The following is a 24270-nucleotide window of genomic DNA, read 5'->3' as shown; positions in this document are numbered from 1 at the left end:
CTCGTGGATGGTTGGGGGAAGCTGCCCTTGGAGGATGTTGTAAGCCCATCCTTTATTCATGGCAGTGTGAGTGCAACCTCAAACGTGTATGGTCTCAGGATGATTTACTGTTGGCATGACACAGGGCTCATGGTTGCGCTCACCTTTTCTTCTGCAGACAATCATTTGCCAGATGTCCCAAACAATCTGAAGGGTTCTTCATAAGAAAAAATAACCCAAGTCTGCTACACTCCAATCCCTGTGCTTCCTGCAGAATGTCAATCTATCCTTGATGTTTCAGGAGAAGTGGTTTCTTTGCTGCCCTTCTTGACACCAGGCCATCCCTCAAAAGTCTTCACCTCGCTGTCCATGCAGATTAACTCTCACCTGCCTCCTGCCATTCCTGAGCAAGCTCTGCACTGCTGGTGAGCCAATCCCATAGCTGAATTATCTTTGGCACTTGCTGAACTTTCTCAGGCACCCTGAAGTCTTCTACACAACTGAACCTCTCTGCTCTCTTTGTTACATCCCTCCCATATTATCACTAAAATATGAGAAATAATCACAAAAGTTAGAAACTGATATTCTCCACTGACAATTTCAGATAGGACTCTCTAATAGACTCCATTACCATGTCAGAACCTGAAAAGCTGAGCTAGACAGCAACCATGCCACAAGATGCCCCAACTGTCTTTCAGACTAGACTTCTAACTGTGACATTTGTTATTGTATTATCGCAGACATGAGTCACACACATTGACTTAATGGGCCAAAAAACGGTGATTATATTTAATTACCAATTAGTCTGACATAAGTAAAGAATGTGAGAATAAAACTTTCCATGCATGTAAACCCTCCACCCCCAGAAAATTATGGGTGCTTCAAGGGGTTGTCTGGTTTAGAAAATCCATTTTCCCAATTGAGGCGATGTAATATATAAGAAATGACGAACATCAATCAGTTGGAGGAGAAGGTGGCAACAAAGAGTGTCCCTCTGGAGGACCCAGCATGTCCAAACATTTCGTCAACAGTCCATTGATTTCAAATAACACCATGTAATGCCTCATTTCTCCTCCGGTAGTGCTGCAGGGGAAATTGTATACTTGCTGCACCACTGATTACATGCAATCACCAAGCCTCTCAGCTCAGCATCTGGAGCAACTTGTGATCACCTTATAATTAAAAGATCTTTCTACCACCCTGCGATGGTATACCGCTCTATAGCTTACCCTTTAGAGAGGTTATCCAGCAATTGGCCACATTATTCTAGGGCAGTGGTGGGCAAACTTTTTTGTCAACTGAGCCAAATATCGCCAAAACTACGATTGAAATTTCTTTTGAGAGCCACATTTTTAAAACCTAAAATATATAGGAAGGAAGTGCATGCTGAAGTGAATGGGTCCATGATGCGGGCTGCACACGGCCGTGTGTAGCCCGCATCATGGACCCATTCACTTGAATGGGTCCAGGATCCGGGATATGACTGCTACAGAGTGTTTCCGTGGTGCTTCTGGCTGTGCCTCCGCAATGCAAAAAAGTAGTGCATGTGCTGTTCAGCTTCTGTGGATGATGCACTGTTATGCATCTGTGGATGACCCACTGTTATGTATCTGTGGATGACCCACTGTAAAGCTTCTGTGGATGATGCACTGTTATGCATCTGTGGATGACCCACTGTTATGTATCTGTGGATGACCCACTGTAAAGCTTCTGTGGATGATGCACTGTTATGGGGGATCTGTGGAGGGCGCTGTTATGTGGGGGATCTGTGGAGGACGCTGTTATGGAGGATCTGTGGATGGCGCTGTTATGTGGGGGATCTGTGGAGGACGCTGTTATGTGGGGGATCTGTGGATGGCGCTGTTATGTGGGGGATCTGTGGATGGCGCTGTTATGTGGGGGATCTGTGGATGGCGCTGTTATGTGGGGGATCTGTGGATGACGCTGTTATGTGGGGGATCTGTGGATGGCGCTGTTATGTGGGGGATCTGTGGATGACGCTGTTATGTGGGGGATCTGTGGAGGACGCTGTTATGTGGGGGATCTGTGTAGGACACTGTTATGTGAAGGATCTGTGGATGGCGCTGTTATGTGAGGGATCTGTGGATGATGCTGTTATGTGGGGGATCTGTGGATGGCGCTGTTATGTGAGGGATCTGTGGAGGACGCTGTTATGTGAAGGATCTGTGGATGACGCTGTTATGTGGGGGATCTGTGGATTGCACTGTTATGTGGGGGATCTGTGGATGACACTGTTATGTGGGGGATCTGTGGATGACACTGTTATGTGGGGGATCTGTGGATGACTCTGTTATGTGGGGGATCTGTGGATGACGCTGTTATGTGGGGGATCGGTGGAGGACACTGTTATGGGGGATCTGTGGAGGACACTGTTATGGGGTGGATCTGTGGATGGCACTGTTATAGGGGATGTGTGCTATGACACATAGGGCCATGAGGGGGGCCAGCATAAAATTCAGGGGTTGGCAGCACTACTCATCCCACTCATTTGGGTACTGACCAGGAAATGGCTTACAAGCCAAGTGGTGCACGCAGATAGGGATCCTGGCTGGGGGTCCCAACTCATCCAGACAATTCAATAATCCGCAGCACTCGCCGGTGAATGATGAAAATAGTGGTGATTTATTCACTCAAGCAGCCAGTATACAGGCTGTATACTGGCTGCTTGAGTGAATAAATCACCACTATTTTCATCATTCACCGGCGAGTGCTGCGGATTATTGAATTGTCTGGGGGCCAGCATAAGACACACATATAGCATCTTATGCTGGTCCCCCTCATGGCCCTATGTGTCCTAAACTGCGCACATAACTGGCTTTGTGTGTAAAGTATTTTACTACTGTGTGAAACAATCTCTCTCCTATTGATAAAATGGCCAGCCTCTGTACTCACTGTCACTATGAATGCACTGCAGCGAGCGGGTCGGTGTTCTGCCACTTTTCTATACCCGGACAAAAGTCTATACCCGGAAGTGATGTAGCTGCACCGGAAGCCGCTCGCTGCAGTGCATTCATAGTAACAGTGAGTACAGAGGCTGGCCATATTATCAATAGGAGAGAGCTTGTTTCAGAGTTCAGACAATAGTAAAAAAACTTCACACACAAAGCCAGTTATGTGATCCTTCATATATAATTTTCGGGTATGCAAAATCGCATTTATCGATTATTCGTGATTTGATTATTCACGATTCGATTAATGCGCACCAAAGAGCCGCATAGAAGTGTCTAAAGAGCCGCTTGTGGCTCGCGAGCCGCACTTTGCCGACCACTGTTCTAGGGATATATAGATATGCAAGTGTTAGGATATTATACTATATCCTGGCAATCATTTACTGTCATCAGAAAAGACCTTAAAATAATAAAATTCGGATTATCTGCAGCTATCAGGAGGAGCTTTCTGCATATCGAGGCATGCAGATCCTGATAAAGCCACTGTCTAGCTATGAGCCTAAAAGTCATATGTCAGTCAGTACCTACAGGAGATGAGACTTGTTGCTTTGCTGCTTTTTAGCGCAGCTCCTTTAGGAGAGCGCTTTAATCTGTGTAGAAACACAAGTCTATCATATTCTCACCAGGTAGTCAGTGCAGGAGGAGCTGATTTCTATTACAGTAAGGGCAGAATTATTTTAAACTAGATATTACTATCCCTTGGTTGAACTTGATGGTGATGCACTTATGTCTCATGTATTATCTATGTAACTATGTATCTAACGTGAAAAAAGATAATCAGGTAATGGTAAGACTTAGAAAAGGGTTGCTTTTAAATTCAGAGAGAGCGCAACAAATCCATAGAAGTGAGCTCCCCCTAGTGGTCTAACATATTGGACAAATTTGATTTAAGGGCATCTGTCAGCAGATTTGTACCTATGAAACTGACAGATTTGTTTGCAGAGCTGCTGAAGGCATCTGTGTTGGTCCCATGTTCATATGTGCCCGCATTGCTGGGAAAAATGATGTTTTAACATATACTAATGAGCCTCTAGGAGCAACGGAGGCGTTACTATTACTCCTAGAGACTCTGCTCTCTCAGCAACTGTCGCATTCTCTACACTTTCATTGACAGGGCCAGGCAATGAAAATGTCACCTTGCCTGTCAATGAAAGTGCAGAGGGTGCGGCATTTGCAGAGAGAGCAGAGCCTCTAGGTGTAACGGCAACTCCTCCGTTGCTCCTAGATGCTCATTTGCATATATTAAAACAAAATTTTTCCCAGCAATGTGAGCACATAGGAACATGGGACCAACACAGATGCCTTCAGCTGCCAAGCGCACATGGAACAGGTCAGCCAGTGTCATAGGTACAAATCTGCTGACAGATGCCCTTTAAAGACAATTACATTTCAGGAACAATTGACAGTAAAGATGCTCCTTAAAGTATATGCCCCTATTGTCTTATAGGTGCGATATCTGATTATTGTACCCATCTCAGAACTATAATTTTCATATCCTCTATGTTCGGCAGATATAGTAAATACCAGGGGCGTAGCTAAAGGCTCATGGGCCCTGGTGCAAGAGTTAGACTTGGGCCCCCCTTCCCTCAGTGCTTTGTGTGTCTTCTTATGCAGCACAAGGGTGTTTGGGCCCCCTCAGGCTCCTGGGTCCGGTAGCGACTGCTACCTCTGCACCCCCTATAGCTACGCCCCTGGTAAATACTATTGATTGAAAAATAAACCTACAGTCTGCAATGTATTAATATGGAATATGAAGTCAAATCTTCTGATCAGTGACTGCCACCCAGACACATTCCTGAAGGTACATTTGAAAAGTATTAGGCCCCTTTCACACAGGCGAGTTTTCCGTGTGGGTGAGATGCGTGAGTTGAACGCATTGCACCCGCACTGAATCCGGACCCATTCATTTCTATGGGGCTGTGCACATGAGCGGTGATTTTCACGCATCACTTATGCGTTGCATGAAAATTGCAGCATGCTCTATATTCTGCGTTTTTCATGTAACGCAGGCCCCATAAAAATTAATGGGGTTACGTGAAAATCGCAAGCATCCGCAAGCAAGTGCGGATGCGATGCGATTTTCACGCATGGTTTCTAGGTGACAGTCTATTCACTGTATTATTTTCCCTTATAACATGGTTATACGGGAAAATAATAGAATTCTGAATACAGAATGCATAGTAAAATAGTGCTGGAGGGGTTAAGTAAAAAAAAAAGTTAACTCACCTTCTCCTCTTGATCACGTAGTTCCCGGTCTCTTCTTTACTAGCTGTGGGCTAAAGGACCTGTGGTGACGTCAGATCACATTCTCCATCACCACGGTGATGGACCATGTGATTGGAGCATGTGATCTGACGTCACCACAGGTCATTTAGCCCACAGCTAGTAAAGAAGAGACCGGGAACTACGCGATCAAGAGGAGAAGGAGAAGAGTTAATTTTTTATTTATTTTTTAACCCCTCCAGCACTATTATACTATGCATTCTGTATTCAGAATGCTATTATTTTCCCTTATAACCATGTTATAAGGGAAAATAATACAATCTTCAGAACATCAATCCCAAGCCCGAACTTCTGTGAAGAAGTTCGGGTACCAAACATGCGCGATTTTTCTCACGCGAGTGCAAAACGCATTGCAATGTTTTATATCTGTAAAGAATAAATCAAGGCAACTGGACGTACTGTAGATTTCTTGAAAACATTTCACTCGTTCTTCCAACGAGCTTTCTCAATTCTGAGTGATTGTACAAAAATTCTGGGAATAAATATGTAACTGAATCCACATCTGGTAATTAGACCCAACATTGGGTCAAAGGTGTTGATTCCATTATCCTAATTGGAGTCAGTAGGTGATAAAGACTTCCCAGAAAAAGGTGTCAAGACAGCATTGTATGTGGCAGACAATAGAAATCTACAGTACGTCCAGTTGCCTTGATTTATTCTTTACAGATATATACCATGACCTGGATAAATGAGAACCTTCACAGACATTACAATGTTTTGCACTCGCGTGGAAAAATCGCGCGTGTTCCCGCAACGCACCCGCCTCTTATCCGGGCCAAAAATTTGACGCCCGTGTGAAAGAGGCCTTAAAAATCCCACCGCCACTCCTGACACTTCAATGTAATTAAATGGATTAATTACTGGGTCAGGGAGGATCAAGAGAACATTCCAGATAAAAACACTAAGGCTATGTTCACATGGCATAATTTTGAAACTGAAACATATGGAGCTGCTACAGACGCAGACCTGATCTCAAAAGACATCAGGCGCCTTTTTTTTAGCAGAGTTTTAAGCTGCATAACCCTGCAAATTACATACTGATAGCTTATTTGGAATGCATTTTTGAAACGTCATCTTCTAAATCACTTCAAAGAAGTGACATTCCACTTCCTGAAGTTGACAAATCCTTAATTCTCAGGGTTGGGGGGACGTACATAGTTGTGCTTTGGAGCTCTATTTTATTTTATTTATTTAACTTACTAATATTTATTTGTTTGATTTACTTATATAGTATAGCACTGACATATTCCGCAGCGCTGTACAGACAATATCATCATATATTTGTACATCCCAGTCCTGTAACAAAATGTTGTTTGTATGTTTTAAAAATATAAACTAATGTAGTTTACTAAGGTTCTTTAATTATGAAATCTGCAGTGATATCCTGATTTCAGAACCTCTCTATTAGGCCTCTTGCACACGAAGACCACAATACACGGGCACCAGCGGGACCACAATAAACGGGCACCCGCCCGTGTGCACTCCGCATCACGGATGCGGACCCATTCATCACGGAAATGCAGAACGGAAGCACGGATCACGTGCTTCCGTGGTGCTTCTGACCGTGCCTCCACAGACGGATCACGGACCCATTTAAGTTGAATGGGTCTTGATCCATCCAGGCCGCCGAACAGACATTGCCCGTGCATTGGAGACCGCAAATTGCAGTCCCCATTGCACGGAACAGACCCACAACGGCCGCGTGCAAGAGGCCTTAGTCCTGGAAGCCATGTGTCCTTGGTTCCTGGAAATAGTACATTTTTAGTCGTAGCTGTTTATTAATTCCATCCAATCCACAGAAAAGAGACCTGAACCAATGTAAAATATACCAAGGTCCAGAAAATGTATATACTGATATCCGGAAAACAAATTTAGGCCTCTTTTGCACAAACGATACGGACGCGTTCAGGGTTCAGGTAAAGGCTCTGACAACTGTCTCAGTCAAGTAAGTTATGGTGACATAACAAGTGAGATTTAGTCATCCGGGTGCAATGTGTTTTTCACTGATGGCTGCTCGGAGATGTTGTTTGCAAGCCTTCAGCTTATTTTCACACGCGTAAAAAACTCATCAAAACTTATTGCACCTGCGTAGAAAAACTGACTGAACTTGCTTGCGAAATGGTGCGAGTTTCACTGAATGCATCCTGACACAATCGTATCGTTCTTGTGGACAGATTCTCCCACCTCCCGCCCATACGAACACTTGTTACCGATGATCTTCGTCAAATATAAGCTTGAACACCAGGACTTCTGAACAGGGTACTTTGGACAGAAAAGGCAAAGATTGACAACAGTATCGGAAGACAGCATTTCATCACTACTGAAAAGAGCGGTGCTGAAAATGTCATCATCTGGGGTTGTTTTGCAGGAACAGGGTCTGAACAGCCCACTATCCTAGAATCCACTCTGAATCTGTCATTGTGCTAGAGGGTGCTGAAGGATAATGTAAGACCATTTGTCAACCTAAGACCTCATGCACATGACAGGGAGCCAGCCGTGCCCGTGCTGCGGAGCGCAAATTGCACGGGCATTATCAGGGTCTTAAAAGATCAGGGACGCAAGCCCCAAGTTTCCACCCCACAGGGCCAGATTAAGCTTGGTGGAAGACCCTGGGGAAAAATCTGGTGGGGATTTTAGTTTTAATTTTAGTTTTTTAGTTTGTTAAAAAAAAAAGTAAGCATAGCTGCCATAGTATTTGGGGGTGTCTCTGAGTGGCATGTCTGCCGGCTGCTGCCACCCTCCTCCAACACTTACCTGAATCAATGTCAGGCTTTTTAGATAACTGGCTAAGGAGAGATGTTTAATTTGGCAAATATTATGGTATGACCACACGGCTCGGTCATGTCGTGGTTGCAAAATGGTTGCAAAGTGGCCAGGCAGCAGCGGACTCTAATTAAACTAATGAAGCCCACAATTTTTAGTTGGTCTGCATTATTAATGGCCGCGGGGCACTTTCAATAGTGCACGGCCATTAACAATGCAGAGCGACTAAACAGCACGGTCCACGATAGTTTAATTAGGGCCCGCTGCAGCCTTTATGGCTGCACAGTACCTGACCGCAGCGCAGCCACATCGCAACTGAGACATGTGGTTGTAGCCTTTATGTCTACTGTAGAGAATGCGGCTGGTCAGTCCACAGTCTACATTGTAAACACTGCCGCCAGTCACGTTGCAGTCTACTGTAAGCACTTCCGCTGGTCAGTCCACAGTCTATAGTGTAAATACTGAAACCAGTCACTCTGCAGTCTATTGTAACCACTGTGTCTGTGAAGGTTCTCATTTATTCTTTACAGATATATTGTAACCACTGCCGCCAGTCACTCTGCACTCTATTGTAACCTCTGCCGCCAGTCACTCTGCACTCTACTGTAAGCACTGCTGCTGGTCAGTCCACAGTCTATAGTGTAAATACTGCCGCCAGTCACTCTGCACTCTACTGTAAACACTGCCGACATTCACGCTACACTCTACTGTAAGCACTGCCGCCAGTCACTCTACACACTACTGTAAGCACTGTTGCTGGTCAGTCCACAGTCTACATTGTAAATACTGCCGCCAGTCACATTGCAGTCTACTGTAAGCACTGCTGCTGGTCAGTCCACAGTCTACATTGTAAACACTGCCGCCAGTCACATTGCAGTCTACTGTAAGCACTTCCGCTGGTCAGTCCACAGTCTATAGTGTAAATACTGCCACCAGTCACTCTGCAGTCTATTGTAACCACTGTGTCTGTGAAGGTTCTCATTTATTCTTTACAGATATATTGTAACCACTGCCGCCAGTCACTCTGCACTCTATTGTAACCACTGCCGCCAGTCACTCTGCACTCTATTGTAACCTCTGCCGCCAGTCACTCTGCACTCTATTGTAACCTCTGCCGCCAGTCACTCTGCACTCTACTGTAAGCACTGCCGCTGGTAAGTCCACAGTCTATAGTGTAAATACTGCCACCAGTCACTCTGCAGTCTATTGTAACCACTGTGTCTGTGAAGGTTCTCATTTATTCTTTACAGATATATTGTAACCACTGCCGCCAGTCACTCTGCACTCTATTGTAACCACTGCCGCCAGTCACTCTGCACTCTATTGTAACCTCTGCCGCCAGTCACTCTGCACTCTACTGTAAGCACTGCCGCTGGTAAGTCCACAGTCCACAGTCTATAGTGTAAATTAAACATCCCAGAATATGTCACTAAACTCTGTCTCCCCGCTACAACATGTCAGGTGTATATGTATTGTCATCCTGTGTAATCTAACATTGCATTTTCCATTATATGCATTTTCTATGCCTGTTTCATATAATTGCTGTGATTTCCATGTACACCAGCGGGTGGTAGCAATGTGTTTAGTTCAGTTTAGCATATCTAAACTGGAATAGTACATTCCAATCTAGCTTCCCCTCTTTGAGGAGGTGTGGAATGTTCCCACTTCCTGCCTCATGGGGAGGAAAGAAAGTTCTAGTTAGTGTACCAGCCCCCCGGCTAGGGGAAGGCTGTGTTAGTAGGAGCTCCCAGAAACGGGGATCCCAAGACAGGATCGAGCCTCGGCTGAGGCAAAGATCACTCTTCCCAGCCTGAGCCATCAGCCTCAGCTGGTTGACAAGAAAAGCAGCCATCTCCAGCCTCCAGGAAGAAGCATTCCCTGTGAGCCAAGCTGTGAGTACACATCCAAAGTCCAGGAGAAGCCAAGTTCCTCCTCAGCTAGTCAGGCCCATTACAAGCAGAAGATAGACAGTGCAGAAGATAAATACCTGCCAGATTCTCCAGGCACATAGTATAGAAGCAGAAGAGATACTGATCCCTGCCATACATTGCCTATACCTGCTGGGACCCAAGACTATTGCTGTAACTTGTATGGATTTAAAGCTGCCATTCAGTAAAGACAAGTTGGATCATATTACCTGTTTGGATCTCATTTAGAGTTCCTCCATTGCTCCTATTAACAACACTCATTTTATTGGAAGTGAGCCAGGATCCAGGAGTCCAGCCGTACCAAGGTGGGAGACACCGTTGACACTACACAGAGACATTATCCCCCTCTGGCATTTCTCACCTGGTACGTGAGCTATAACACCTTAAAGGGCCCTGAGACTATACCCTGCGCACATTGCAATTGGCGTCACAAACTAAAAACTATTAATTTTGCGCCAGTGTGCATTAGTCACAATACGGCTTACTGCATAAATACTGCCACCAGTCACTCTGCAGTCTACTGTATAAAAACAAAAAAACACAATGCATCAGCACTCACAAATAACGTACAATAATGCCACAGTTATAGAAAATATTCTGGCGCTAATGTTACGCTTATTTTGTAAATGTAAGATTCTTGGCAAATACATTTTGTACAAAATTATTTAGGCCCATATGCCAAATGTCAAGGCAATCTCTATAAGACGGGCACCTAACACTAAATACTACCTATTATGTGCCATAACGGCCACCATAAAATTCAGGGAGTTCAGGTTCCACATGCATGCTGGATCCACTCTGCTTTTTACCATTTTTGGAGCCCTAATGGTCTCCATTAAATCCAGGGATGCAGGTACCAACATGCATGCTGAGCCCACTCCATACTTCTCCTGGTGCCAAATGGCTTCCAATAAATGCAATGAGAGCAGGCTACAGCTTTATACTTACTCTAATTAAAACCAGCCTATGGGGCAGACAGGCTTGTAAGGGGTGCAAGACCAACTGGAGTCAGCCACACCTCCTGCTCAGTACAACTGCAAAAAAGGGGTCAGTCAGCACATCCCAATGCGCAAGTGCACGCCGCCATGGCTACTGTAACCACTGCTGGTGGTCAGTCCACAGTCTATAGTGTAAGCACTACCGCTGGTCAGTCCACAGTCTATAGTGTAAACACTGCCGCTGGTCAGTCCACAGTCTATAGTGTAAACACTGCCGCTGGTCAGTCCACAGTCTATAGAGTAAACACTGCCGCCAGTCACTCTACAGTCTATAGTTGTCACGACTATGTGTTTGGTCGTGACTCTTTGTGTCGCATGCAGTTGTCAGCGGTCTGCTTGTTGTCTACCGCAGGTGAGGGCAGTTAGTATGTTGTCTTATGTGTCTGTGGCAGGTAGGTGTGGTACTGGTTTAAGTCACTTGCCATATCCATATGCTGTATATGTTTCCCCTCTTCCTTGCTCCTTGGCCAGTGAGACTCCTGTTCGTCCGTGTCTAGGAGGAACAGGTCGTCTTACCCTGCTCCTAGTCCAGGGATTTCCTGAGGGCTAGTAGGTACCCTAGGTTCCGGAGTATGAGCCCTCCTACCATCTGGGTTGGCTCATACGGTTAGGAGTCAGGGTCAGAATTAGGGATGCGCTAGGAGGTGACCTGCTCCCTGATCCTGTCGTCCTGGCCTAGCAGCTACCCTTATCCTATTGACATCGCACAGTTGAGGGTTTCCCCCACCCTCAGCCATGACAATAGTGTAAACACTGCCGCTGGTCACTCTACAGTCAATAGTGCAAACACTGCTGCTGGTCAGTCCACAGTCTATAGTGTAAACACTGCTGCTGGTCAGTCCACAGTCTATAGTGTAAACACTGCTGCTGGTCAGTCCACAGTCTATAGAGAAAAACACTGCCGCTGGTCAGTCCACAGTCTATAGAGAAAAACACTGCTGCTGGTCAGTCCACAGTCTGTAGTGTAAACACTGCTGCTGGTCAGTCCACAGTCTTTAGTGTAAACACTGCTGCTGGTCAGTCCACAGTCTTTAGTGTAAACACTGCTGCTGGTCAGTCCACAGTCTATAGTGTAAACACTTCCGCTGGTCAGTCCACAGTGTATAGTGTAAACACTGTCGCTGGTCAGTCCACAGTCTATAGTGTAAACACTTCCGCTGGTCAGTCCACAGTGCATAGTGTAAACACTTCCGCTGGTCAGTCCACAGTCTATAGTGTAAACACTGCCGCTGGTCAGTCCACAGTCTATAGTGTAAACACTGCCACTGGTCAGTCCACAGTCTGTAGTGTAAACACTACCGCTGGTCAGTCCACAGTCTATAGTGTAAACACTGCCTCCAGTCACTCTACAGTGTAGTGTAAACGCTGCTGCTGGTCAGTCCACAGTCTATTGTAAACGCTGAACAGTGCTAGGAATTGACAGAACACCAGTCTGAACCTGCAAATCTAATGCAGCCTCCTTTGTGCCTCCTGAGTGGCGTAGGTCCTGGACCGCATAACCCAAGTGCCGCCATTCAATCCAACCCTACCCAATGGCACACAATGATTTGAATGCATATATAGTTAACAAATGATACCAGTATACCAGGGCTAAGTATTAAGATCACACAGTAGTCTGAAACTAAACAAAACGCACAATATGAAGACTAAAATGACCAATAATACCACTATAAAAGACCCAAAGAATACTGTAACGCCATGACCTCTACCATTACCACTATATGATGACTCCATAATATCTCCATACTCTTATTGCAGAACAGTTACATCCAGACCCTATTGCAGAACAGTTACATCCAGTGACTCACTTTTCTCCATCGGCCCCAGATCACAATGAAGGTCTTTGGCACCTCACTTTTCTGAGCCCTCCACACCTTTTACCATCCTATACATACCTCTCCTGTCCTACCGATACCCTTAATATTGTGCCTGTTGCTGAACAATTGCCCCATTACTGTATCTGCTCAGGGCCGTCTTTAATATTGATTGGACCCTGGGCAAAAATTTACTTGGGCCCCCTGGATCCCGCCTTCCCACACCTTAGCAGGCAATCACGCCCACCACCACAACACACACACAAAAAATCCACACATCTGGTAGAGTACAGTGAATGACTGTAAATACTTACAGTACTGAAGACTCCAGCGGCTCAGGATCAGTGCTCTGGGCAGCTGGGCTCAGGCTGGAAGTGGGCACCGCTCTGCAGGAAGGAGACCAGGGCTCAGCTCACCCTAGTGTTACAGTGCACCCCAGCACCCCACAGTATGCAGTATAGCACCCTATACTATACAGCAACCCACAGTATGCAGTATAGCACCCCACACTATACAGTACCCCACAGTATATAGTAGAGCAGTATAGCAGCCCACAGTATACAGCACCCCACAGTATACAACACCCCACAGTATACAACACCTCACAGTATACAACACCTCATTGTATACAGCACCCCAAACTATACACGATACAGCCCCCCACACTATACAGTACAGCAGTATAGCACTCCACACTATACCGCACCCACAGTATACAGGCCCCCCACACTATACAGGCCCCCACACTATACAGGCCCCCCCACACTATACAGGCCCCCCCACACTATACAGGCCCCCCCACACAGTATACAGGCCCCCCCTACACAGTATACAGGCCCCCCACACAGTATACAGACCCCCCACACAGTATACAGGCCCCCACACAGTATACAGCCCCCCACAGTATACAGACCCCCACAGTATACAGGCCCCCGCACAGTATATAGCCCCCCACACAGTATACAGCCCCCCACACAGTATACAGCCCCCTACACAGTATACAGCCCACCACACAGTATACAGCCCCCTACACAGTATACAGCCCACCACACAGTATACAGGCCCCCACACAGTATACAGCCCACCACACAGTATACAGCCCACAACACAGTATACAGGCCCCAACACAGTATACAGGCCCCAACACAGTATACAGCCCACCACACAGTATACAGGCCCCCACACAGCATACAGCCCCCCCCCCACACAGTATACAGCCCACCACACAGTATAAGGCCCCCCCACAGTATACAGGCCCCCACACAGTATACAGCCCACCACACAGTATACAGGCCCCCACACAGTATACAGCCCACCACACAATATACAGCCCACCACACAGTATACAGGCCCCCACACAGTATACAGCCCACCACACAGTATACAGCCCACCACACAGTATACAGGCCCACACAATATACAGCCACCCACAGTATACAGGCCCCCACACAATATACAGCACCCCACTATACAGTAGTTTACAGTATATTAACATAACAGCCCCTGTCACCTTTTTCTGATGTAATCTTCACACAAGAAAGCTCCACAGTTAACTTCTGCAACACTCCTGCTAGGACCTGTGATGACCTCATAGCCATGTGACCAGTAGTTGCTAGGTTACTGGTCACATGGTGATGATGTCATCTAAGGTCCTAGATCAGAACATTAAAGTACACAGACAGCTTGACACCCGGGGCAGTAGCTAGCAGGGCTCAAGAGGCAGCTGCCTTGGGCCCCCCAGGAGCAACTGGGCCCGGGGCAGCTGCCCCTTTTGCCCCTTGGTAAAGACGGCCCATAATCTGCTGTGTGGCAAAGTTACTCCAAATACTGCACTTCAGATATAATGGTGTCTTAAGTTTACTTATCCTCAGACAATATAGCTACAAAGCACCCCTAAAACAATAGTGTCCCCAGGAGCCCCCCTTTCATCAGTGCTTAGTGGTCAGGGGCAGGAAAGTACATAGCCTTCGTGCTGCCTGAAGCAAAATTTGAAACGGCACTCGGCCCCACCCCCCACGCCAAATTCTTGACCTAACTCCTTCCCCCCAGCCAGAGGTGTAACTTAACCAGCATGTACTTTCTATAATACTGGTGTCTTTTTATGAAGCACAAGGGTCTTTGGGGCCCCTGAGGCACCTGGGCCCAGTAGTGAATGCTACCTCTGCACCCCCTATAGCTACGCCCCTGAGTGTCCCCCTAATATAATAAATGCCAAACAGATGCCTCAGTATGTGGCACAGATATTAGTTGGACCCCAGTCAGTCACAGTTCAACACAGTAAAAGTGCTATAATTGTACCGTACAAAGTAAAAGGAGCCATCTTTTGTACCCCGCACAGTAATAGTGCCCACATACAGTAATACTGTTACAGTTGATGCTGCACAGACTGATCTCATGGCCTAATCTCTCTCACAGACTGCTCCTCAAATCCCCTCATGTCCTGTATATTGTGTACATTAACTATTGGGGCTCAGGAACTTCAATTTACACTTATGGGCAGGTATGATTGATAATTGGATCCTGCTAACATCTTAAAGCATTTAAAAGAACACATAGAAAACATTCTAAACAGTAAAAACATCTCCTCTTTTCATTTGTTCCTAATTTGTTTCAAATTGAAATTAAAGGTGATAAATATATAAAGAAATGTCTGTGTGCCCCAGAAGATCAGCCATTCCCCCATCCTCTTCCTCACAATTCTGTTTCTGGCTGTTAGACAACTGCCTGCAGCAGGAGCCTCGCCCTCTGCAGCAGGACACAAAGATAGCTAAACCCTGTCCCTTGGCAATGCCCGATCTCTCAGCCATTCACTTACTGAAAAAATGTAACAGATCAGTAAACCCTATTAAACCCATGTTCTCTGAAGAATTTCTACAAGGCTTGAAGAAACATGCAGAAAATACTGCAGACTGACCAACAGTGGGGACAAGACAACCTTTTTTTTAGCATTTCTTTAAAGGATGTGACACCCACATTAAGTAACATAATTCCTACTTAATGGGTTTGTGTCACAAAATATATTATACGTTTTTCAAACCAGCAGCTGGATCTGAATACTTTTGTAATTGCATGAAACTGAAAATGTAATGTAGCCAGTGAGCTATTCAATAAAATGTATCTGTATAGCGCCACCTGCTGTTTGTTCTTTCCCTTATTTTTTTGTCCATCCCACTCAGCTGGTCAAACGTTCTCAGTTTAAATATTCAACTGCCACCAGCCGTATGTTCTGTTAGAAGATGTGGCAGTTACAGGGAGAGAACTGCAGCAGAAAGGACACACTCCCTGAGCTGCTAGTCTGAAGACAATCTAGCAGAGCAATTGGAGCAGTGAATGTGGAGAGGTACAGCGCTGGTTCTAGCTTTGTTAGAAAGGTGTTGTTATGTACTATAAGATGTCAGATATTTTTTTTTTACATCAATCATGGCATAATCCCTTTTATCATGTAGAGTCCTGCATATTTGTATCTGCCCTTTATACAGTACCTTTAGTTGATGATACATGACTAGGTATTTGTATTAACAAGCAGGTATATAGATAATGGAGTCTGTACGCTGGAGTCAACCAAATTAGAACATTGAATTACGTAAATATCTGTTTGCTTCAAAATGTCTGACTCATCTTGCATCATTTCCTTAATTTTCTGGCATCTTATCTTCTTCTAATACATTATTTCCTGGCAGATGTAATAATCATTTCATTTGTTATGTAGCAGCTGGGCACAATGGTCCGAGATTTGTATCTAAATGCAATTTGCAGAATTTATAGGGACATCATCATTTGGTTTCTGCTCTTACGAAACTCAAAACAGTCCTCACTGGTTCTGCTTCCATCGAGACGGACCCGGCCTGAAGTTGCACATTGTGTACAGTGGTAACATGCCTGTTTACAACGTCTCTCTGTGCGGTTATCAGTAGTAAATAATGGGTGTCTTGAAATGTCACCTGACTGGTAGTAAATGGGATGTGCTGTGTAGTCAGATGTGCCTAATAATTCTGCTGTAAGAACAAATGCAAATTTATAGTATATAATATGTAGTCCAGGTTTTAATCTAGAAATAAAATGATGGCATACAGTGGTGCCCATACAGAAGTACCACGCCCAGTAGAAGCAAGAGAATTATGAAAACCTCATATCAATGCTCATGCAGAAATGCCAGTCATATTGATGCCTACATAATTGTGAAGTATGTATTAGTGCCTCCAGTGATAGTGATGCCCAGTGTATTATTCAAGGGTGGACTAACATTTGGGTTTTTAAACAGTGACTAAAGCCCCTATTCGAAATGCAGAACTCACCTATCCACAGAATAGGTCATACTGAATTTGTATTTGAAGGTCTGACCTTCTCCAAGTCCTCTGTGTAAATGGAGTTTGTGGTGTGACCACCACGATCTTCACTTCTATGGGACTGGTGAAGACAGCCAATGTCACGATCAGTGGGGGGGGGGGGGGGGGGGGGGGGACTCCACACTGAACACAGGAGGGAAGGGGAACAGTAACTTGGCCTGGAAACTAGGGAAGAAACAGGTCACCTCCTAGACAACCCTAATCCGGGCCCTGACTGCCTATCAATATGAATAGATCTTGAAGGTAGGAATATTCATATGCAGTATACTTAGGCCCTGATTTCCCTATAAGGCCCTGGAAAAGGTTAGGACCAGAGACAACCCATTCCTCCCCAGATGGACAAATGGAAGTCTCTGTCTCAGGCCCAGATACAACAACAGGGAATATAACAAATACAAACAAACACAACACTTAACTTCTGTAGAAATGGAAGAACAGGAACACCAGAGACGACCTCACACCAGCTCAGCCAAACCCAAATGAAGCTATCTACCGCATAGTCAGAAGGTTGGGGTCAGACTATAAAAGGTAGAAGTGATGACCACTGAGAAACAGCTGAGAAAAGGGAAGTGGTCATTAATCCTATCAACACTGAATCAAGAGAAATCAAGGAGCCTGTTAGATTCCGCCACGCTCAGCCAATCTCCTTGATTCACTGACATCAGTCACCTGAGGGACCGTGACAGCCAAGGGCTGTGCTCGGGGGGACGCAGGGACCACCATTCTCATGGTCGCTAGGGGTTCCAGTGTCTGGATAATGCATTTATCACCTGTCCTGTGGATAGGTAATTAATTATGTTTATGGGGAAAAAGGACTCAAGAGAAATAAATTGTGATGAAATGCAATGCGTTAGTCCAACATAAGAGTATTATGACTATGGTGGGGATTAAAATACCAAAACAGTAAGACAGCACTGTGTTCACATGTACACCTTTCATGACTGTGCTGCCTACAGACTACCGGAAATGAAAATTTCAGGTAAATACATTTTCATTCTCTTGAACGTCCATAGGCAGCACAGCTTTCGTGACTGTGCTGCCTACGGACTACAGAAAAAGAAAATTTCAGGTAAATAAATTTTCATTTCGTGTATCCATAGGCAACACAGTCTGAAAGCTGTAGGACGTCCAGGAAATTAAGTTATTTCCTTCCAACCATCAAAAGAGAATGTGCCATGCAACCAGAAAGGCCACTGAATAATAATTTATTATTGAGCAGAATAAGAGCGTAATCTCTATGCAGTGAGCACCCATTCGTGGTCGCTTTAAGCAGACAGAATTTTATAATTTCACATTTTAAGGGAAAGCAGAGGATGTGTAGTTCTCAGGAATACAATTCTGACCCTTAAAATTTTTGAGTAGACAGGAGTAACAGAAATGGAGGACTCACTTGTTGGAGTTAGGATCATGGACCGCACCTAATTGTCACTGAGATAGTAAGTCTATTAAGGTGCTGTGTCTTTTTTTTTTTTTTCCTCTTCTTTTAGCTGCCCTATGATTTCTAGACCTAATGTAGATAAAACAAAATGTAAATATAGGTACAGGTATCTGTCCTACACCGCCACTGTTAACCTGTTCACTAATCTAAACCACTAGCAATATTATGTGTTAACCCCTAAATAACCATAGACTTCAAGTTATATACAGATTATCCTAAAACCTTCCTGAGCTTTCGTTGATAAAGAATATCTGTATTATCCACCTCATCACCATAGACCACTGGAAAGTGGTCTAGGGCGGGAAACCTTTCCTGACCACTATGAACATTCCAGGACTATTAACCACATATACTATCCTATGTAGAAACAGATGATGCAGTACAAGTAGAAATTTGGCAACTTCACTAAATTAAGGGGGCATTATGCCATTTTCTTTGTGGACATCAATGCATTTTTTGTTTGTTCATCCACTAACTCATAGGTGTATGGTAAAAGCTGCCTGGCAGTACTGCCTACAAGAAGATGTCTAATCCTTCACCTGATTTCTAGAGGAGATGGATGCAATGTGAGGGGAAATTGCATGTAGTTTGCCACCAACTAGTTTTTCCTACAAACACCAAAATTGAAACCATAAATTGGCTTCAAAGCAGCCTGGTGCAGACCTGTACATTAGAGGACACACTTCTGAAGGCCCCACTTCAGTACCACAAGCCCACCTGTAGTGATGGACGAACATCGGGCTGGGACGGTTCGCGAACGTGATCAAAGGTTTGCGAACCGCAAGTTCGCGGCGGACCCTATTCACTTTAATGGCAGGCAAACCTGAAAAACCTTCAGCTCATATTTGCAGCCACCAAATACTTAGTAGAAGTGCACAAATAGTACCACAACATGGACAGTGACATACTAGAGGGGGATCAATGACAAAAATTCCAACCAAAAATATGTATCTTAATCAGGGGACATTTTTATGCGTCTTAAAGGGAAATTGTCTAAAAATGTGCCATGTTGGAGCCTAGAAATTTTTTATTTTAGGCCGTGGGAGTACGGGCCTTAAAAATTAGGCATTCACCTGACATAAAATAAATTTTGATTATGTGGCTCAAGGTACATTGGACTTTAGGCATTCACCGGACATAAAAAATCAAGTGATTATGTGGCAGGAGGTATATTACACGGTCAATGGATATCAATTTTACTGCAGGCCAGTTCAAATACAGGTCAAATACATATGTTTAAAAATTAAAATAACTAAAAATATAAAATTAGATTAAATACATGGCTAACGAAATCCCCCCTCTTGAAAAAAAACCTAATGATAATAGTTGAAATTGGATAACACGTGGTCGTGACTGCTGTTGAATTCCTCCGAGGCCCCAACAATTAGGCTAGGTTCACACGGGTGTTGCGGGAAAAGGTGCGGATGCTTTGCGGGAACATGTGCGATTTTTCAGCGCGAGTGCAAAACATTGTAATGCGTTTTGCTCGCGCGTGAGAAAAATCGGCATGTTTGGTACCCAAACCCGAACTTCTTTACAGAAGTTCGGGTTTGGGATCGGGGTTGTGTAGATTGTATTATTTTCACTTATAACATGGTTATAAGGGAATATAATAGCATTCTTAATACAGAATGCATAGTACAATAGCGCTGGAGGGGTTAAAAAAATAAATAAAATAGTTTAACTCACCTTAATCCACTTGCTCGCGCAGCCGGCATCTCTTCTGTCTTCTTCTTTGCTGTGTACAGGAAAAGGACCTGTGGTGACGTAACTCCGGTCATCACATGGTCCATCACATGATCCATCACCATGGTAAAAGATCATGTGATGGACCATGTGATGACCGGAGTGATGTCACCACAGGTCCTTTTCCTGTACACAGTGTTGTGGAAATTTTATTAGGATGTGTATTTGATATATTGTGTATTGTCATCATGTCTCTCAGTGTCAGGGTAAACCATTGGAGTGGATATCTTCCCGTGTATGTCCTGTCACAGTTGCCGGGCGCAGGGGTCTCCATCGGCGAATGGTCCATGTGCTAAGCACTGGGTTGTCGGCCAGGGGAGACTGATGTGTTCAGCAGAGCAGTGTTTTGTTTGCTCATGTATTGCCGCCGGCTAGGGCCCCCGCGCAAGGCGCTGATTTATTGGCTTGGCGTGGATGCATTTGTTAAGAGAACAATATAAACAAAAGGAACGTGCGTTTGTTGTCTCTAGTGCGCCTGATCAGCCGCTGGAGATAATGACGTTGTCCTGTAAATAAACATGCATGAGGATCATAGTAACTTTATCTGGCATTGATCACTGAGCAAGGCTGGATAAAGTTCACTCCAGTGGTAATGGGAGATTATTGTATACATGTGTTTGTTAGCTGGCTAGGTTATTCTAAATGCTTGTCTTCCTAGGTCATCACTTCCTGTATGTCATCACTTCCTGTATCCTTGTCTTGGGCCAGCCCCTTTTACACCTTTTGTTTAGTCAATAAAGGACGGAGACTGGGCAAGGAGGGGAGGAGTTGCTCAGAATTTCAATCAAGATGGTAACAACTGGGTCTTTCTCTAACTGCGGCTGATGGAAGAATGCATTTACCTTTTTCCTTACACAAACTTTGATGCGAGCTGATTACACTATTAATTTTTCTACAACAGATTATTACAGATTTCCATTTCAACAGCAAAGAAGAAGATGCCGTCTGTGCGAGCAAGTGGATTAAGGTGAGTTAAACTATTTTATTTAATTTTTTTAACCCCTCCAGCCCTATTGTACTATGCATTCTGTATTAAGAATGCTATTATATTCCATTATAACCATGTTATAAGGGAAAATAATAATGATCGGGTCTCCATCCCGATCGTCTCCTAGCAACCGTGCGTAAAAATCGCACCGCATCCGCACTTGCTTGCTGATGCTTGCAATTTTCACTCAGCCCCATTCACTTCTATGGGGCCTGCGTTGCGTGATAAACGCACAATATAGAGCATGCTGCAAATTTCACGCAACGCATAAGTGATGCATGAAAATCACAGCTCATGTGCACAGCCCCATAGAAATGAATGGGTCCGGATTCAGTGCGGGTGCAATGCATTCACCTCCCGCATTGCAGCCGCGCGGAAATCTCACCCGTGTGAACTCAGCCTTATTCATTCAGCGTACATAAAAGAACAAGTAAGTATGTGGCTGGAGGTAAATTACACGGTCATTGGATATCAATTTTCCAGCAGGCCAGTGGACTACAGGCCCCAAAAATTATGCATTCAGCGTACATAAAAGAAATTATTTCTTCCAATAGCATTTGTCCCTCTGTGTAGCTGCGGTAACGCAGCAAAACCGCAAACAAATGCTGCACGACCCAAATGCACTATATAGAATGTATATTTGGTATATAACACCCCTGCTTCAATCACTTTTTTGGGGGGGTAACTGGTATATCACACCAGTAGTAATTATTTGTTCCAATACTGTGTAGCTGCAGTATCGCAACAGAAACGCACACAACTGCCGCACAATACAAATGCACTATAATATACTTTCTATGTTAGAAAGTATATTATAAGTATATTACACCCCTCAGTAAGTCACACCTATCGATAGCACACCTATACAAGTCCTTAAAATGACTTTTGTGGCCCTATTAGCTAGCGTTTGGTGTCCCTAAGGCCCCTTTCACACGGGCGTTGCGGGAAAATGTGCGGGTGCGTTGCGGGAACACCCGCGATTTTTCAGCGCGAGTGTAAAATATTGTAATGCGTTTTGCACTCGCGTGAGAAAAATCGCGCGTGTTTGGTACCCAAACCCGAACTTCTTCACAGAAGTTCGGGCTTGGGATCGGTGTTCTGTAGATAGTCAGGCCGGACAGGAGCGCAGCGGTGGGGGAGGACGCGCATGAAGAGGCGTGGCGGCGAGGGAAGGTGAGGTAAGGGTTAAGATGTGCGGGGGGCGGAATCCAGCGGAGGCGCGAGTTGCCGAGGCAGCGGGGGGCGCGGCAGGAGCAGGGAAGGAGGAAGTGGGCGGAGCGGTGTTCAGTGCGGCCAGGGGAGCGAAACGCCCACCCACCCTGCCCTGTTGGAGGTGGAGGTAGGGGAAGTGTTGATGTTTGTTGTTTTCTGTGTCGTAGCAGTCGTGGAGGCGGGGGAGGTCCTTGAAATGGAGGAATATGGTGGTACCTGAGGATGGGAGGGCCCCGCGGGAGGGGCTGGACTCTCATTGAGGAGCTGGTAGGAACTAATTACGTGTCCATCAGTTGCTGCCTCCGAGCTGGGTTCAACGGCTGGGGGTAAGATGGTGACGTAGGTGTTCCAGTGTTATTAAGTTATTGGGGCTTCTAGGACCTCCCTCGTCATTGGTTAACTTATGTTATTTAATTTGTATGTATTTAAATAAACGGCTGCTGTGGCCGATTAAATCCAAGCAGTGGTGTGGTGTGTTTATTTCTTTGGGGTTTGGGGGGAGGGGCTCGGTGTAAGGGGTTAGGTAATTGGGGAGGACCGAGCAAATAGCCAATGCCCTCTTCATGTATTATTTTCCCTTATAACATGGTTATAAGGGAAAAAAATAGCATTCTGAATACAGAATGCATAGTAAAATAGCGCTGGAGGGGTTAAAAATAAATAAAAAATCATTTAACTCACCTTAATCCACTTGCTCGCGTAGCCGACATCTCCTTCTGTCTTCAAAAGATCATGTGATGACCGGAGTGACGTTACCAAAGGTCCTTGTTGCTACACAAAGCTAAGATGAAGACAGAAGGAGATGCCGGGAAGCGCGAACAAGTGGACTAAGGTGAGTTAAATTTTTATTTTATTTTTTAACCCCTCCAGCCCTATTGTACTATGCTATCTGTATTTACAATGCTATTATTTTCCCTTATAACCATGTTATAAGGGAAAATAATAATGATCGGGTCTCCATCCCGATCGTCTCCTAGCAACCGTGCGTGAAAATCGCACCGCGTGCGCACTTGCTTGCAGATGCTTGCGATTTTCACGCAACCCCATTCACTTCTATGGGGCCTGCGTTGCGTGGATTATCGCACCGCAACGCACAAAGAGGAGCATGCTGCGATTTTCACGCAACGCATAAGTGATGCGTGAAAATCACCGCTCATGTAAACAGCCCCATAGAAATGAATGGGTCGGTATTCAGTGCGGGTGCAATGCGTTCAACTTACGCATCGCATCCGCGCGGAATACTCGCCCGTGTGAAAGGGGCCTAACAGCCTGTCCCTGCTCTACACTGCAACCTCTCCCTACACTGGCAAAAGACTGAATGTAAAATGGCAGCCAGATCAGGTTTATTTATAAGGTACGGGGTATGTTCATGTGTTAAAACGTTTCAATTGGCTGATGTATGTGTCATGGGTCAAAGTTCTTCACAATGTAAAAGAATATGGCGCCGGCGGACATCGCAAGGCCATCTCTACCCACCTGAACACCCTTCTAACTTCAGTTGAAGAAAGGCCTGAGTTATGAGACTCAGGGTCCAATAGTTGTAATAACCAGTCAAGTGGTCAAGTAACTTTTCGAAGCGGATTGGAACAGATGAAGAAGAGTTGGACATGAGAAAACTAATAAGTATGATAAAAGAGATTTCAGAATCCGCCTGACACCTGCATGGAAAAAACTGATATAAACAAATGGGAAAACCCTACAAACGGAAAGAGAGACAAAGAGAAAGAGAACTAGGGGTTCTATCCCTTCTTATCACTGATGATCTATCCTTTGGCTCGTAGAAGTTCTGCAGCCTTCTCACTGTTT

Source organism: Bufo gargarizans, chromosome 4 (assembly GCF_014858855.1).
Source record: "Bufo gargarizans isolate SCDJY-AF-19 chromosome 4, ASM1485885v1, whole genome shotgun sequence".
NCBI lineage: Eukaryota > Metazoa > Chordata > Amphibia > Anura > Bufonidae > Bufo > Bufo gargarizans.
This window is presented reverse-complemented; position numbering follows the sequence as displayed.